We start from the raw sequence: 12,055 nt of genomic DNA on the forward strand, positions 1-12,055 counted from the left end.
TTTACTGTAACGAACAGGAAAAGACTCTCCCATCCTGCCGCAATTTGATCCACCAATTTATACTCGTCAGGGACCCCTCTTGGGACTCCAATTGCATCTATATATGTGGGATCTCCTGCATTCAACCATTCTTGCATGTCCCTTCTCTTCCTTGTAAGGAAGGGGATTCTTCCCCATTGTCCAACGCCTTCCCAGTCCATTGTGGCCAGATCTAAGGCTGTCACACTAACTGGCATGATCAGCGTTACCAGGCCGCACTTACCTGAGGCACTGGTGGGAAGCCTATCGTACAGTACTTTCTCTCCACACCACATCCAAACATCAGCACGAGCGAGAGGGATTCCTACTGGCAAAGACACATTTTCATTACACCATGACTCCTGGATATATCCAATCTCAGGGCCAGTCCCATTTAACTTTAGGCAGGTGAACTTTTGTTTTGCAACTTGGGTGTCAAAAATAGGGTTTTTCTTTTCCATTACCACATCATTCCACGGGTGTGTCCAATTAAAAATTGTCACCCAAGTGTTCACCTGTGTCGGTTGTTTACATTTCAGATTTAGCAGTAGTTGTTGTGTCTGTGTCAGCGTCTTACCACCATCTCGCTCTGCTCCATACCATACCGTTCCATTACAGGAATAGTACACCATCACTCGTTCTCCTTTCGCTCCATCACTTCTGTCATCCTGCATCCTATGTTGAAACGCCAACATAGTCCACACAAGGCACACGCCAGCAAGCAAAATAGTCAATAAAGTTAAACATTTGCATCGTCGTCGTCTTTGTTCAGACACTTTCGAGTCCAACTTTGATCCAATTCTCGCCATCTTCACATTCCCTCTCTTGACCTGCCCGTCCGGGCGGTCAACCTTTAAGCTCACCATTGGCAGGCACAAAGTCAACTGTGAGTAATGGTACCACTTTTGTCCTTTCGTTTCCAATTGGACGGCGTGTGAGGTTCTAGCCAGACTTCTAAACGGTCCTTTCCAGCGAGGCTCAGTCCACTTCCGGGAAAGCACCCGGAGGTCGACGTACGGAGTGATGTCCGACTCCAGTGATGCTGAGTTCACTGAGTTCAAATATCTAACTGTGTTTAGAGATTACAAATTAAGCCTCGAGCTAATGCTCCAATTTTGACAGTTTTTTTTTTTTTTTTTGACAAATTTTTAAAGCAACCCAAATGAAATAGAAACCATTTATAAAAAATCCCAAAACTATAATAACGCAGACCATTTTTTATTTATTTATTTTTTTTTACGGGAAGAATAGGTGCTCTCCAAGACATAGACAGCTCCAAGACCGCTGCAGTCTTCACCTCCTATTGTCTCCCGAATGCCTCAATCCACCTCCAGGCTGTGCCCACACTGATTCCGTCAACTGGGGGAGGGGGTATAGACAGTAAAAACAATTGCGGAGCTGTGGAGCCGAGCCCCAAATCAGTCGGGCCCTGGGTCCACAACTCCTCTAGCAGAGACACACACAGAATTACCTCTTCTGAGCGACCCTTCTCGGGAAATTTTGAAATTTAGTGATGTTGCCAAAACCGAACAATTTGTAGTGGGTGCTGAAGTATGATATCCTGATAGTGATGCGGAGTATTCAACAACTATGGGGCCTAGATCTTTACGTATGATGCCGCGCATCAATATTCAATGTGATTTGTGGCTCGGTGAAAGTAAACAATTCATACCATTTCCGCTGCTCAGGGACAAGGCACGCGTGCGAGGCAACGTTGGTAGACATAACTATTATATAATTCTAATGCAAGATGTACTCCTGACTAAATTTGGATGAATGCATTTTGATAAACCAAATCATGTGTGTGATCACATGCACAATGTGATATGTCAATTGGTGAATTGAATGGTTGGAGGTTGCTACACCACTCAGACCAGAGCAGGAACAGGGCATACCCACCGCGGGAGGATGGAGAACCAGGTTTCAGAGCTGCCCTCAGATGTTTCAGTTTAGTTCAGCCACTGGGAAGGAAGAGAGCACGACATATGCTCCCTCCGAAGGATATGCACAGTCAAGTTCAGTCCCAAATGCCACTCGAATTCCAGTGTTCATTCAGTCAATGGCAGTGACTCTGGCAATCTCGAGAGTCCACATGGCTCACTGGGAGATGCGGAAGTAGCTCATAGCTCGCCCCAGTATCCAGCACCATCGAAAACTTGTCCATCCACCGTCCCCGGAATGCAGGGACCTGCCAGTCCTCGAACGCTGAAGCTCCGTGGCCCCCTGTCATGGAATGGAGTACCAGCGGGTTGGTGTCAAGAGTGCGTTGGGAGTGGGTAACGGTGGCGCCCCCTGCGCTGGTGGAGCTCTTTGCGACAGGTATGGCACCGGACCAGAGGATGGCAGATTCCTGAAAGTGGCTCGGTATGGACAGCTCATCACCCAGTGACCCCAAACCCCGCAGCAAGTGCACACCCCACTCACAACCCCTGTCTATAACCACCCCTACCTCTGTTCCCGCAATCCCGACCTCGTTGACCGCCCTGCTACGGACAAACCAGCCTGCTGTGGCGCCACGTCACCTAAACCTTGCCTAGGAGCAGCAGAAGTGGAAGGGGCAGGTCCAATGGGAGCTGCATGCGTCGGCTGCTGCCTTAGCTGCTCCCCCTTTTTTTATATTATCTCTCTTGGCCTCCTAAACCTGCAAGTACAACAATTATTAGTCACGCTCCTTAATCCAACACTCTATTTTCTTTTTCCATTCCAATTATGTAACAAATGCATTCTACTTAGACTGATTTGTAGTTTTTCAGTGATGGACTATTTCGCATGATGTCTGCACCCGGAAGGGGCACGCCCTTCAGGACGGCCCACTAGAACAGCTGTGTAATGTCGACATTATTGGACGGGTCGCTTCCGGAAGTCTCACTCCATTCACGTCTCGCCCTGGCCACATAGACCAGGCCTGTCTCCCCCTTCCCCACCTGAAAGACACAGCAACATCGGCCCCAACGGGCCCAGAAATATCTGATGCACGGCACGGCCAATCTCACCTGAGGTGTCCCCATTTAGCTGGTGACCATCATGCTGGTCAGCAGGTCTGGCCTCGGCCTCAAGTGAGGACAGTTCCCGACTAATAAAGGACATCTTATCTTATCTTATCTTAAGTAAATTGTGTCCCGCATGTAACTCTGTAATCCCCTCTACAACGAACCTACCCTTTCGATAAGTGAGTATCTTTTCATAAAAACAGCGCCACCGCTGTATATTATGGAAAAGTCTAAACAATATAACTAAATTTTGCCCGATCCTGGACTGGGTGTGTGTTATCTAGTCGCGCATCCAATGTGAATAATAATAAAACCTGTGGGGCACATGAGCAGGCTAAAGCAACAACTATATCTAAATCTGTTCCGTGGACCCTTAATTAGAATATTTTATATCTCCCTCCTGGTTGAGGAGAACCTCCGGGATGGGCGTGGTGAGGCGCTATTTGAAGCGTTCTCCGGCCTTCTGGACACACAGGTCACATGTCACCTCAGACCTGTGGAGAGAACTGGAAGAGTGGCACTTGCCAGTGAGAAGGGGCAAATTACCTCCATTCTGAAACTTTCAGTTTTGCATAAATTTGCTGTAATAACGTCAATCAATCATTCACTTGAAGCTTGAATTTAATTACTCCAATCTTTCTCCAATAACAATTTGAAAATCAATACTTGGGAGTGCAATAGGGATTCAGCTTGATCAGGCCTGTCCGCCCACTGCATCCTAAGTACTGTAAGGGCTTGCCAGTGTCCTCAATCCATTTTCTTTGTTTCTTTCCTGAGGCCCGTCCCTTAAACATTCACTCAAACCACATATACGTACAAACACTTTTTCTTCCAAACTTTCATTCACCAAAAAGATACTTTCCAATTCCGCATAGAGACCCCTCCCTTGCCGCGTCCGCCTTGATTACACTAAGATTTGTGCTGGCAGCTCCTTAATTTTGCCTCAATTTAGCCAGCGTATGCCAAAGTTTACAACTGTGGGTCTCTTGATTTTCCCATTCACTCCCCGTGATGTTGTTTCTCCTCTCCTGGACGTAGCTGACGATACTGCACCTGTGACATCAAACAGCTCATAGATGCGGATGTTAGCAGTCTGGTATTTATGGAATGCTGTCATACCTTAAAAGTTGTCATGTCAGGGTTCGCGTCGTACAGTCATAAAACATCTGTCTTCCACCTTTGTCACATTTAATACACATCAGTTAATAAATCATCTACAAAACTATTTAGTCCAATTTTATATTTGGTAAACCAATCTCTAATTGCTAGATATTTCCTGTTCCAAGGATTTTCTTTCAACATGTTCATAGAATATTTCACTTAAAACTTATCCCAAAACCATAATCCCTTTGCTTAAAAATTTAAATTTTAGTAAGACTGGCGCTGTTCTGCTGTTCCCCAGGCGTCCCCTGCATGTTTTAGTGTTTTAGTCTGTGTGCTAATTTCCTGCTAATTTATATTTATCTGTCAGGTTCAATCACCTAAGCATTTAGAATTAGAATTAGAAATCCCTTTATTGTCATTGTACTCAAGAGTGCAACGAGATTAGAGAGCTCCCCTCTCCAGTGCAATACAACAAATACAGACAAATCTATAAATTATATAAATAAGAGAGTGCAATGGAAAATAATACTGAATAGGGTATATAAAAACACATCACGATGCTGTTCTGCAAGGTAAGGGTGGTCTCGTGTGTGTGTGAGAGTTCAGAATAGAGATGGCTCTCGGAAAGAAACTGTTTCTCAGTCTATTGGTCCTCGATTTGATGCATCTGTAGCGACTGCCAGAGGGCATCAGGTCGAACAGGTGGGAGTTTGGTTGGGTATTGTCTTTGACGATGTTGAGAGCCCTGGTGAGGCACCGGGCGGTGTAGATGTCCGACAGTGAGGGGAGAGGGCAGCCAATAATCCTTTGCGCTGTTTTGACTGTCCTCTGGAGCCTCACTCTGTCCGCCTCAGTGCAGCCGCTGTACCAGGTGGAGACACAGTACGTCAACAGGCTCTCGATGGACGAGTGGTAGAAGGCCAGCAGCAGCTTCCTGTCCAGGTTGAATTTCCTGAGGACTCTCAGGAAGTGCAGACGCTGGTGGACCTTCTTTACCACTGCTGTGGTGTTGTGAGTCCAAGAAAGGTCATCGGAGATCTGTACTCCCAGGAACTTGAACGTGTGGACCCTCTCCACACACACGCCTTTGATGCAGAGGGGGGCGGTACCGTCTTGTTCCTCCTGAAGTCGACGACAATCTCCTTTGTTTTTGCAATGTTGAATTGCAGTCTGTTGTCCTCGCACCAAGCCGTCAGCCTCTTTACCTCCTCTCTGTAGGCTGTCTCGTCACCTTCCGAGATCAGACCGACCACTGTCGTGTCGTCAGCAAACTTGACGATGGTGTTGTTACCGTGGGCCGGGCTGCAGTCGTAGGTGTAGAGGGCGTATAGGAGAGGGCTCAGCACGCATCCTTGAGGGGAACCGGTGCTCAGCGTGCGGGTGGAGGACGTGTAGGGGCCGAGCAACACAGTCTGGGGTCTGTTGGTCAGAAAGTCCTTAATCCAGATGCGTGTGAGGGCAGGGAGGCCGAGAATGTCCAGTTTGGCGACGAGGATGTCTGGGATGATCGTGTTGAATGCCGAGCTGTAGTCCACAAAGAGCGTCCTTGCATAGCTCTGCTGTTGTTCCAGGTGGCCCAGCACAACATGCAGAGCAGTGTCGATGGCGTCCTCAGTGGATCTGTTAGCCCGGAATGCAAACTGGTAGGGGTCCAGAGTGGGAGGAAGGCAGTCCCTGATGTGCTGGAGAACCAGCCTCTCAAAGCACTTCATGATGACTGGTGTGAGAGCAACAGGACGGTAGTCATTCAGGTGGACGGCGGGTGACTTTTTGGGGACAGGAATAATGGTGGAAGTTTTCAAGGAGGAGGGGATGACTGCTTGAGCCAGGGAGCGGTTGAAGATCCTGCAGAAAACATGTGACAGTTGGTGGGCACTTGCTCTGAGGACCTTGCCTGGTATTCCGTCGGGTCCAGTAGCTTTCCTGGGGTTAACAGCCAGGAGCGCGCGCCTCACATCGTGTTCCTCTACGGTGAGTGGGGGGGGGTTGGAGCATGAAGTGCAGGGGTGTGACGGTTGGGGCGAGTCAAAGCGAGCGAAGAAGCAGTTAAGCTCCTCTGCCAGCGATGCACTCTGGTCTACAGAGGTCGTGCTGCTGCCACCGAAGTTGGTGATGCTCCGTTGACCCTGCCACACCTCCCGTGGTCTGTTGCTGGCAAGGTGGGCCTCCAGCCTCCCCTTGTAGATTGCCTTGGCTAGCTTGATGCCTTTGCTCAGGTCAGCACGAGCCACCCTGTACTGGGCTTTGTCGCCCGACCTGAAGGCAGCGTCACGGGCCTTGAGGAGAGAGCGAACCCTGCTGGACATCCAGGGCTTCGCATTTGGGAATGTCCGTATGGTCCTGTGTAGGGACACAGTTTCCATGCAGAACTTGATGTAGTCCAGTACACAGTGCGTGTAGACATCAAGGTCCTGATGATCAAAGAGGTCCCAGTTGGTGTCTTGAAAGCAGTCCTGTAATTCATTCATGGCGTCATCACGCCAGGTTTTCACAGTCTTTGTGGTGGGCCTGAATCTGCGCCTGAGAGGGGTGTACGCAGGTGCGAGCTGCAAGGACAGGTGGTCTGACTGGCCGAGGAGGGCGAGTGGGAGGGCCCTGTATGCGTGCTTGATGTTCGAGTACACATGGTCGAGAGTGTTGTCTCCCCTCTTTGGGCACTTGACATGCTGGTGAAACTCTGGGAGTACAGTCTTTAAATTGGCCTTATTAAAGTCTCCCGCTACTATGTGAACGCCATCAGGGTGGGCCCGCTGATGTTTATTGATGACGCACGCGAGCAGCGAGAGCGCCGTGCTAGTGCTAGCGTCGGGAGGGATGTAAACAGCTGTGACGATCACTTCCGTTCGCTCCCTCGGGAGAAAATAAGGCCGGCATTTAACGGACATGAACTCGATGTCGGGGGAAGAGTGCTTCTCGACGATCGTGCTATCGCCGCACCAGTTCTCATGCACGTAAACACAGAGCCCCCCCGCCCCTTCTCTTACCGGTGGCCCTCGTCCGATCCACGCGATGTAGCGAGCGCCCAGTCAGCTGGATGCTAGCGTCGGGGACGTCGGCGTGCAGCCAGGATTCCGTGACGACGATCACACTGCTGTCTCGCACACAGCGGTTTCCCAGGATTTGTAGTCCCAGCTCGTCGATTTTGTGGACCACGGATCTGGCGTTGGTGAGGTTGAGACTCGGCAGTGGTTGCCTGTGGGGCCGTCGTCGTAGCCGTAGCAAGACACCGGACCTGCAGCCCCGCTTCTGCTTCCTCTCTCTGCGTCGCCTGCGCCGCCTCCCGGTCCCGATGACAAGCCACGGTGAGCCGGGCGGCCTTGCCAGTTCGTCCGGTATTTTGCGATCATAGCAAAATTCCTCTGTGATGGTTATTTCGCATCGATATCCAATGTCCACGATGTCCTGGCGAGTATATCGATGCTGTGCCTCAGTTGGTGCCAATAAGAGCAAGCAAACACTAATAAAAAGCAATAAGGAGCACTGGGAGGGAGAGCTGTTAGCCACTGCTTCCATGCGCGCCGCCATCATATATATATTTACTACTATTTACATTTACTGAACATAGGCAAAATGAATGAAAGGAAGACAAGAGTTGATCTTTTACCCGCGAGGAGAACGAACGGAGGTGTGCTCAGTTACATCTCCAACTTTGTTCTGGAGCACACTCCGCCCAGCCCTCTATTTTATTAGGGAAGTCCCTAACAATACAATGTATTTGCACTTAAGGAATGAAGGGGGGAGCACCAGCAGGAACATGTAAACATCTCAGACACAAGAGGAAAGACAGACATCAATGGCAGTCATCCACTGATCGAAAAGGCAGATATACCCTTTTAGTGCTCTGGTACTAAATGTCTCAGTCCTTTTGTTTCAGAGGTGTGTCTCGGCACACCTCCTTTGATGTTGCAGACGTTGATCCAGTCTTAAGGCATCCGCTTCTCTGTGAAGTCTTCTCATCCATATGGTCAAACATAGGTCACGCTGTGGAACAATTCTTTTGCAATACTAATAGAGTAAAATATGGGATAAAATATATCTTCAACCTAACATTTCCCTCCTGTTTATCACATATTTACTCAAATTCTCACATCACCATACGTCAGTCACTTCAGTGAGATTTTCGACTGTGAGATCATATTTATGAAAAGAAATACATTTACACTCAGAGGCAATGTTAATTATTCGCAGTTCCCAGGGTCTGGAAACAATTCAGGTTGGTCATAAACCATATCATTATTTTCATCATTGCCATTACCTTCTTGATCAGGGCCCAGCAAATGATACATTCGAGCCATCTGGTTCTCCATGGGCGATTTAGTTGTGATTATCAATCTGTTAATGAGAGAACGCATACACGAAATACAACAGCATCCGCACAAGGTCAAAAATGCTGCAAAAACTACGATTGATACCAAATTGAGGACACTAGGGCTCTGTATTGTGCAAAGGCATTCATCCAGGAACTTCACATGGTGGCGTCAAGACCAGTTGTCCTTTCATTTTACCATTAAGAGTCCTGAGACCTCTATGGCCCTGGTTAGACTACCACCCATCGCTGTGTTGGTGGGAATAAATGTGCAACATTGTTCATCGAACATAGCACAAACACCACCTCTCTCATCCAACAATACATCAACAGCCATCCTGTTCCGGAATGCCATAAGGGATTGGCTGATAGCCGTTTATGCACAGTTTCAAACCCACTTTGCGTCCAATTACCTAATTTTTGCACGTTGTGATGATGCAGTTGACCTGTCTGCGTTCTTCGTTCTTAGTTCCAGGACTCAAATCCTGTTACTTGATCTGTTAATTTACAATTACTTACTTACACTAAGGAGAACACCGATGGCTTCCATGTATGTTGAATCATTTTTGGCCATGATGCTCTGCTTTCTCTTTTTAACGTCTCCGATGTCCTGTCATGACATTGGAGAGTTCACACAGTTTATACACAAACAATATAAAACATACCATTTACGATCAATCAAGTACATTTTGAGAAATGGCACTCTCCAGAAACTACCAATAATCTACAAGCAGGGCCTAGTTATGAAAAAACACATACAGATATGCACTAAGTCTAAAAACCTGTTACATTCTTGGGTGATTTATCAAATGATCTATCATATCCACACCACCACCAGATTTCCCCTCTTGATTGTGGATTGAAGTTTATTTCAACCACTATCAAAACCAGACACAGTGGTGGTGATAAAATTTCCAACCGCTCAGCTCTGTCAGCAACATTAATACAATTGAAATTTTCAAGAGCGATTATTATAGAAAACATTTTCATCTACATCAACTCTAGTCACAGGATACACGCTGACCTGATCCATCCATGTATTATCAAGATAAGCATTAATATAATATCAATTAACACAATTCCGTTTGCTTATTTTGGATATCTCGTTGTCCAATTGCTATCTTTTCATGAAAGTACATACTTTCTCCTGTAACTTTGTTCTGTGGACCAATAGTTGCCCACTTGAGTATTACTCAGAGAGTTTCAACTCAAATCTATAAACATGTCGTCCAAGCTCCACAAATATGTCTCGTAAGTTTTTTTTTTTTTTTTTTTTCAATTATCTGCTTGGTGTTTGCAAATCCATTTTGATTAGTAATTGGGACTCTTACTGTTGGTATTGTACTATAGTCACATCATAGTTTGCTTATGTAACTCTGGATCGTTCCCACATATGACACAACAACAAAAATATCAGAATAACATTGTATACATCCAACATAGAACAGCTGCTTTTAACCACTTCAGGGTCATTTTGTCTGAAATATCCCCTCTACTTAGTCTGGTGTCTTATGAAATAAGACCACCCTATCATCAGACTTCCGCTCATCTCCTTTGTAGGAGATTCCAACCAAAATGACCTTTTTACAACGTGTCAAATGTACCAATGTTGACTCTTCTACCATCTTTACAGCTGTGAGAGCTGTCAATAAAACTTAACATGGCATCCCCCCTTGGGTAATTAACTCATTTACTCCCTTAGACGTACAAAGACGTCTTTTAATGCAATGGCGCCCTCTACCAAAGACGTATAAGTACGTTTCCTGTCTTTTTTACGTCATAGTGTACATAAGGGTCTGATGCAACCTCTGACTGAGAATCAGCCTTGTCCGCATTGTGAATCATGTAAAAATCACCCAGCAGGGGGCAGAGGTGCAAAAGATCCGCCTTGAATCTGTGCCAGAGTTACAAATGGGGGGCGGGATCCTGGGGTAGACTTATAAGTGTGGAGAGCAGCGTGGGTAGCAGCAGCATCGGCAGCACTAGCAGCAGTCGCATTAGTAGCGTTAGCAATGAAATCCTCCAAGCAAATGACGATCGAGGAATGCTTTTTTGTAAAAAAAGCTTCCCAAGTGTACATAAGGGTCTGATGCAACCTCTGACTGAGAATCAGCCTTGTCCGCATTGTGAATCATGTAAAAATCACCCAGCAGGGGGCAGAGGTGCAAAAGATCCGCCTTGAATCTGCGCCAGAGGTACAAATGGGGGGCGGGATCCTGGGGTAGACTTATAAGTGTGGAGAGCAGCGTGGGTAGCAGCAGCATCGGCAGCACTAGCAGCAGTCGCATTAGTAGCGTTAGCAATGAAATCCTCCAAGCAAATGACGATCGAGGAATGCTTTTTTGTAAAAAAAAAGCTTCCTAAAAGCATCAAGGCAATAGAGACGCTTTGGTTGAGAGGATGACGCTTCGTCGTTGTCACAACAAACAGGCGTCTAAAGAGGCTGCGCGTGCCTTGCGGCCTGCATCGCCTGCCTTCGGACAATAGCCAAAGCAGCCGAGAGTCCTCACCAGATCCCCCCGAACGAGGAGGTAAGCGCTCGCAAGTTACCATTGAACATGTGGTTTTAGCCCTCTTGCTTTTATTGTACATATCATGCATCTTGCGGGCAGAAAATGTCGCGTAAATGTGCAGTTAGACGCGAGCTTGCTCGCTGACTTCCTCGTCCGGCCGCCTCTATTGCACAATTATACGCGAGCGCAAGTCCTCGCCGACGAGGAAGTAAACGCTCGCAAGTTACCATTGAACATGTGGTTTTAGCCCTCATGCTTTTATTGTACATATCATGCATCTTGCGGGCAGAAAATGTCGCGTAAATGTGCAGTTAGACGCGAGCTTGCTCGCTGACTTCCTCGTCCGGCCGCCTCTATTGCACAATTACACGCGAGCGCAAGTCCTCGCCGACGAGGAAGTAAACGCTCGCAAGTTACCATTGAACATGTGGTTTTAGCCCTCATGCTTTTATTGTACATATCATGCATCTTGCGGGCAGAAAATGTCGCGAAAATGTGCAGTTACACGCGAGCGTATCTCCTCCCCGACGAGGAAACAACAATACTGAATGGTGTGGTAATCATGCATACTTTCTAAAATTCACAGATTGTGCATCCCGCGGCAAGGAAGTTCCTCCTCGTCTTGTTGGTGTAAAGAAAGGTAAATTATAATATGAAACTTCACACGCCAGCAATAAAATGCAGCAATAAATATATATTTCCAATTGTTTATATTTCTGTAATTTACAGGTTGTGCATCAGGAAGCAGTGGTTCCGGATGGCGTCACACTGGATGGCAACCGAGGAAAATCGACTTTACAGCAACCCCTGGACCACTGAATGCCGCTGCCCATTTGGAGTCTGAGGAGCCAGCTGATTTCCTGCAGCTGTTTCTCACGGATGAGCTTCTGCAGCACATCGCGGATGCCACCAATCACTTCCCAGACAATTATTTTCACACAAACCCCAGTGGACAAACACAAGCTCGCCTATTTGCCACGGACCAGCAAAGCCAGACCACAACGAAAGTGTCGGGTCTGTTTGCGCAAAGGCAAACGGAGTGAAACAAGAATGTGGTGTGAACTATGTTGTGTGCCCTTGCATCAAGGCAACTGTTTTATTTTATATCACACAAAAAAAAAAGT

General features: G+C 47.2%; 1 protein-coding gene and 1 long non-coding RNA gene across 7 annotated transcripts in view; both read left to right on the forward strand.

The window, feature by feature from the left end:
• LOC148325142 (solute carrier family 53 member 1-like) overlaps positions 1-12,055 on the forward strand; it is a 280,462-nt gene that overhangs the window by 87,646 nt on the left and 180,761 nt on the right. The window lies entirely within an intron of this gene.
• Positions 7,225-11,753, forward strand: LOC148325144 (uncharacterized). Its single transcript, XR_015846151.1, has 3 exons — positions 7,225-10,949; positions 11,518-11,571; positions 11,661-11,753. It is a non-coding gene; the product is annotated as an uncharacterized LOC148325144 (long non-coding RNA).

This window comes from Idiotropiscis lumnitzeri, chromosome 12 (assembly GCF_059441095.1).
Source record: "Idiotropiscis lumnitzeri isolate Australia: NSW breed Sydney's pygmy pipehorse chromosome 12, RoL_Ilum_1.0, whole genome shotgun sequence".
Lineage (NCBI taxonomy): Eukaryota > Metazoa > Chordata > Actinopteri > Syngnathiformes > Syngnathidae > Idiotropiscis > Idiotropiscis lumnitzeri.